The sequence below is a fragment of the Pyxicephalus adspersus genome, chromosome 6, assembly GCF_032062135.1.
Source record: "Pyxicephalus adspersus chromosome 6, UCB_Pads_2.0, whole genome shotgun sequence".
Lineage (NCBI taxonomy): Eukaryota > Metazoa > Chordata > Amphibia > Anura > Pyxicephalidae > Pyxicephalus > Pyxicephalus adspersus.
The window spans coordinates 7,126,574-7,133,196 of NC_092863.1; the positions used below are offsets into that span (position 1 = coordinate 7,126,574).

Genomic DNA, 6,623 nt, shown 5'->3' on the forward strand with positions numbered 1-6,623 from the left:
GTACTTCTCTAGTATATGATGGTCTGTACTGTACTTCTCTAGTGTATGATGGTCTATACTGTACTGCTTTAGAGTGTGCTGGTCTGTACTGCAGTACTTTAGTTCACAATGGTCTGTACTGTGCTACTATAGTGTACAATGGTCTTTGCTGTACTACTCATAGTATTCTCATAGTATATGATGAACTGTACTGTAATACTCTAAAGTACAATAGTCTGTTCTGTACAACTCTAATGTATAGGTGTATGTATTGTACTAACAAACTGTTTACTAGTCTGTACTGTACTATTTTAGACTACAATGCTCAATAGTGTACTATTCCAGTGCTCAATTGTCTCAATACTGTTCTACTTCATTGTTCAGTGACTTGTACTTTGCTACTCCAGTGTACAATTGACTGTGAAGTATTACTCCAGTATATATTTGCTTGTTTTCTACTAATTTATCTCACAATAACCTGTACTTTCCTACTCTAGTTTGCAATGTTCCATGCTGTGTTACTTTGGTGTAAAATGCTCTGTGTGGTATGGTCTGTATTGTACTACTACAGTGGTCTTTGTTGCATTACTTTATTTTACTATGGTCTATACTGTGCTACTGTTGTGCAAAATGGTCTATTATGAAAAGTTTGTTTGCAATAGTTTTTTTTTCCTTACTACTCCATATAACAGTAGAGGTAATGTACATCCATCCCTATTAGTTTTGTACTGTACAGCTTCCTCTACTCAATGGACATCTACTATCATACTGCTTTGACTGTACAATCTGTAAATTATATCCCCCCAGCCTAATGTCCCTACTGTACAACTGCCCTCATGGTCTCTACTATACAACTACCCCATTCAGCTACCCCACACATCTGTGCCACACAGTGCCCGCAGCTTTGCAACTATCCTTAATTACTTCTCAGGTCTGCTGTATAGATATGTACAGCTGTGCTGCCTGTAGGTCTATAATACCCAAATGACCATTTGTATTCTGCAGCCACCACAACTATACATTTGTTAACCCCCTGGCTATACATTTTTCTGTATGTCTGACCTCTAGATTTGTTACTTACTGAACACCTGCCCTGAATGTAAAACACTATACTGTACAACTGCCACTGCCATAATGGTCTGCAGCATTCGACTCTTCATTTGTACAACCCAATGTGGTGCTTTTAATAAATATATGTATAGATATATAACAAATCATGTAGTTAACCTCCTGCAAAGTACACAAAGTTAGTAACATAATTCATGATTTCAGATAGGAGTTTGTAGCTAAACTTGTCCTGCACCATAGTGGGAGCTGTACTTGTCCCAACTATAGTAGGAGCTATATGTATAAACTGCGTTATTTTTTTGTACAGTGCATACTACATGGAAGTGAATCCTGAATAATATAAATAGATAAATCTAACATTGCATAAAAGTTGGTAGCCCTAAAAAAAACAGAGCCTTTCATAAAGATAAAAATATCCAGTTTTTGGAAAGTAAAGATTGCCTCTTGCAGTCATGGACTAAGGACAATTAATTTGAGGCTGATAATTAGTTCCTAGACCCAATTAACCTGACTTAGTCCTTATGTTCCCCCCCAGTATAGTGCCAGGCTGTAAAGCCCCCTATACATGTTGTGATAAGTGACCCCTCTACAAGTATGCAAAGACCCCAAGCTGCTCCTTACCTTGCATGCATTGCAGTCAGCGCTTCAGTGTGCTGTGTCTTTGCTACGCTCACATCTACAAGAGTTCAGACAGGGAGGAGGGTCTGCTATTTCTCTGCTGACGTTTCAGCCTGCTGGAAGCCCCTCTGACACACAGCATCTGATCAAACTTCACTATATGATGGGGAGAATTCTTACCTGTCCCCATTTCCATCACAGGTGTCCCTGTTCTAGGACTATCTGATGTACTAATCTGTATAAAGTTTATATTTAAGGGAAAACTTTCATTAAAGATACATGTGGGTTGTTACTAATGAGCCCTCTTATGTGCCCTAAATGTAACATATGCAACCTTTACAGGACAATGGCTCTGCTAAGGCATCCTGCAGGTGCCCATGGAGTACCAGGCTAGACTCCAACAACACTTTGTGAAAGAGTCCCCAGCTTATTCTCTGACAGCCAAGATGTCCAAATGATTTCCATCCTTCATCAGGGCTTTTTTCTCAAATCAGTTGAGCTTTATTTTATAGTTATTTAGGCCCCTGAAATGTGTTGGCTTCATTTATTGCTATAGTTTGGTGCTCTGTTCTAAATCTGTTTGTTGGAATTTACCCTGGCTTCCTTTCTTTAACAGCAATGATCAAAACCAGGGTTCCTCCAGGGGTTGCTAGAATCAGTGAGCACTTTGGACCTCTTGGGTCAATTTAATTGAAACCAACAATCCTTTTGGCTATCTGGAAGAAGCATTCTTCTCACTGACCACCACACTAATATAATGTGAGCTGTGGATAAAGAAAATAAAGTAGGGGGTCCCTGAAGACCTGAAAGTTATTTCAAGGGATCCTCAGCTTTTAAAATTTAGATAAAGACTTAGATGAACACATAGCTGCAAATAGACTTCATGCAAGAAGCAAATGAATAAAAGCCCAACTCCAGCTAAAACTTAAGCAGTTACATTGTGATCACCCTCTGTCATTATTATATGGTTTGGGATTTTCTCCAGCCTCTGTAGCTATCACTTCTAACCAACTTGCAAGCAGCAAAAACAATGGATATGCTGGTGGGATAAACAGGTAATAATAAACAAGCTATATTAAAGGGGTGACAAAAAACTGCTATGTTAATGTTAGTGATTTGGCAGAGCTGTGTGGATCACAGGACTGTTTGAACACCATGATTCATGATGTAAGAGAGGCTTAGGCTGTTTGCTTTCAGCTTTACAAAAAGAAGAAAAAGTTTGCATTCTGTAACCAAGTTATGTATAATAAGGATATTGTTATAATAATGATACTGATTTATTAGAATGAGTTATACAAGGGATTGGGGTCATTGTACGCTCCAATAATTCCCTTCCAAGGGGTGTACCATATCCCCCCACCATTGAGAATCAGAGGCAGTTTCCTAACCATGGACCTCGTTACTTGTTAGTGAAGTATCAAAGCATCACGCTCATTATTGGATTCTGCATTGTTCAACACAGCACACTTGCTGAACTTCACCACTGTTTCATCTCACGCAAATTAATGGCTCTGAATTATAATGAACATTTTTTTTCCTCCTGTAGAATGACTGTTAATCACATCTCAGACTCAGAGACCTATTGCTCCATTAGATGTGTGATATTTAAATCGTTTAACATAATTACCTTTTCACATGCTAATCTCGAGTGTATTACCATAAACTGTGAAATGAAGATTTTTCTAAAAGGTAACTCAGAACAAATCACTAAACAGTTGAAATAAGTTAAAAAAAGTTCTGCCGGGTGATTTCCAAAATGCAGAACATGAATAGACAAAAGAGGAAAAGAGGCACCTGTTCCAATGATACCAGTAGAAGAATTAGATTTTATTTCATTTTTAACAGGTAAATTGTCCAATGATTTCATGATTACTTTTTATCATTTAATTATTTTTATATAGATGATAATTCAGGTGCAGCAAACCCCATGCAATGCTTAAATATATGACCTTTCTTTAGTTAATTTGAATAAATGACTCAAGGCCTAATTATAACTATGTATAATAATAATCAAATACAGTGCAAACAATGCAGTATCACAAAAAAAACCTTATTATATTTTTAAATTACCAGGGCTTTTCAATGCCCCTTTCATCATAGAAAATGTGCTCTTTTCTATTCTAGATTCTGAGATCTCTGCAGGGTAGTGTAGTCCCCTTTGGCAATCAGCATAAGTGGCCCTAATGGCCTTACCCAGAATCCTTTTTCTCAGGTTAAGATGCCCTTGAATGTGGATGATGGTCAAATAATAAACTGGTGTTTTTTTTTTCTTCGTTTGTCTACCTATTGTGTCTTCTCTGAGCATTGCAACTAGACGAGATATTTTAAATGTGTAGACAAATAGGGGCCCGTATTATATTCATTGATCTAGTCATGTCCCATTATCATCTTATTTCATAGCAAAACCCACCATAAATTCTAAGTGAAACTTTTATAAGAAAAACTGCTGTCATTTTTCCTTATACCTTCTGATTGCTCATTTTACAAGGTGATTGTAGAGCTAGATTTTCCTAATCTGTTCTCTGATTTTGCAAAGCTGTTTGCTCCCCAGAAACTTTCCATTCAGCAGAGATGAGATGTTCATTTGCCTATCCATTTGATCATATGAGGTGGAAACCTGGAGTAGCATTTCCTGCAGCAAAGGTAATTATGTTATTACTCCCATTAGCTTTTCTGAGCAGTGCTATGTCTTTTTATATATAGTTCCCTTTAAAAGCCCTTGTTTTAAAATCCTACATGTAATTTCACGTAAGTATCTCATTGCATATTTCATGCTCATATCCCTTTCATATATTCCAAGTCTGCATTTCTAATTTGTTTTCATCCCCAGCAAAATGTAAAGTTTTTTCTTTTGGTCTATCATTTAGGCATGATAGACGAGCTCAGCGTGCTTCATCTTTGACAATAAATGTGTTTTGTTTCTGAACTTCAAAGGAACAATGTATGTGTTCAGCTAAGCTTCTGCTGAAGATGCATTGCTAAGAGCAGTGAATTGTCAGACTTTCTCAGGGGAAGGGAGTGTAAGATCTTTCTCTTGACAGTTCCCCCTTAGCTGTCAGATGGGAAGGGACTCGGAGAACTCTGCTGAATATTAGCCTTTCAGATTGGTGTAATGTGATAATCTCAGATCTGCTGTACTGTAGCAGAAAATACATAGGATCAAACAGCCATCATAGGTGACATGAAATCAGTGACTAAATGTATGGTGCTCTTTGGGGAGCATGGACGGGATTTTATGACTGTAGTACAGTTACTATTTACAATTGATCCAATTTGTTTGTGTCTACAGATGAGTGAAATTGATATTAAACCCATGGAGAAGTTGTAGTTTTAGGATCTTCAGCCATCTTTGGACCCTTGGTGCTTAGATCCTCGTCTGTTCCTGTTTCCCCATTGCCCAAATCTTCACCTGTCCTTCAGTTTATGGTGCTGAGACCTTTACCTGTGTCGGGATCCCACGTGCTCAAATATTCACCTGTCCTTGAGATAATTGTGCTAAGAAATGTACCTGTCCTTAGACCCCCAGTGTCTACATCTTTACCTGTCCTTCCGTTCATGGTGCTGAGACCTTTACCTGTGTCGGGATCCCATGTGCTGAAATGTTCACCTGCCCTTGAGTTAATGGTGCTGAGACCTTTACCTGTCCTTGGACCCCCAGTGCCTAAATCTTTACCTGTCGTTGAGTTCATGGTGCTGAGACCTTAACCTGTCCTTGGACCCCCAGTGCCTAAATCTTCACATGTCCTTCAGTTGATGGTGCTGGGACCTTTACCTGTCCTGAAGTCCATGGTTTAGATATTCACCATCCCTGGACCCATGGTGCTCAGATCTCCAGCCATACCTGGACCGATGGGTCTCAAAGCTTCATATGTGGTTTTTTTTACCTGATACTCAAATCTTCCCCATATCTGTATTCATGGTTCACATATCTTTATATGTTCTTGGATCTATGGTGCTGAGGTCTTCACCTATATCTGAATTCAGGGTACACTTGTCTTTCTTCAATCCTGGATCTTTGACTGTCCCTGGATCTGTGGCACATAGATGTCCAACCACTCCTGGTTCCCTGGTGATGTCATATTCACCATGGAAAGCTGGTATGCTCTGCAGGTCGACCTTTTATGCTCGGAAACTGGTAAAGGGGTCTTTTATGCATGTGGAGTATGCCACTCCACCCACGCTACCTGTATTCATACTGTATATGACTTATATATCATCACCTGTGCAGCAGCTGATGCCTCCTCTGATTGCTGAAGGAGAGAAAGTTCAGGTGCTTCCTCCACCCGGAAAAAAACTTTTGTGTCAGACTTTTTAGCTTAGGCACAATCCACAGGCTTTTCCACAATCTTACCGTCATCTTCCTGACCCGAAAACCAGTTTTTAGTGTGCTTATTAGCATCAACTTACAAATGGTTCTAGTTAAGAGGAATTTAAATAAGTATAATAAAGGTAAATCATAGTTATATTAAAAGTAGATACATGAGAAACCCTGCCACAGCTATAAAGACGGATTGGTCAGGTTACTGCAAGAGCTCAGTAGTGACTGGTTCTCTTTAAAGTCTGACACATGCAGACATTACAAGGAATTTGGCATCTCTCTTCTGTCAGTTGTTTTCTTACATCTAAATTATTTGATGTTGCAACATTTATGAGCTGGAATGTGAATTTCATCAGCTGGGAGTCCATGTAGCAGGTGTTAAACCCTGAACATTGTTACAAGAAAATTTCTAAGCGAATCAGTTTTGGGTAATTGAGTTAGCCCTTGATCCTGGACTTCCCTGTGACTAAGTAATATCATTACGGGAGATAACCTTGTTAAAGGGCAATTTACATGGGGCAAGACCGGGTCTGGAGGTTGAGAGGAGAGCGGATACTTATAACAATAATTTTTAACCTGTTAGCAATCCATGCTTGAATTTACTTGGAGTATGTAGTGTTCCCAGCGATGAAGGATATCA

General features: G+C 38.8%; 1 protein-coding gene across 1 annotated transcript in view; it reads right to left on the reverse strand.

Annotated features, from left to right (window-relative positions):
* NPBWR2 (neuropeptides B and W receptor 2) overlaps window positions 1-1,735 on the reverse strand; it is a 5,960-nt gene extending 4,225 nt beyond the window's left edge. The window contains exon 1 of the mRNA XM_072414384.1: window positions 1,669-1,735. The gene's annotated coding sequence lies outside the window, so the exon portion shown is untranslated. The remainder of the gene's footprint in view (window positions 1-1,668) is intronic.
* Window positions 1,736-6,623: the final 4,888 nt, after the last annotated feature.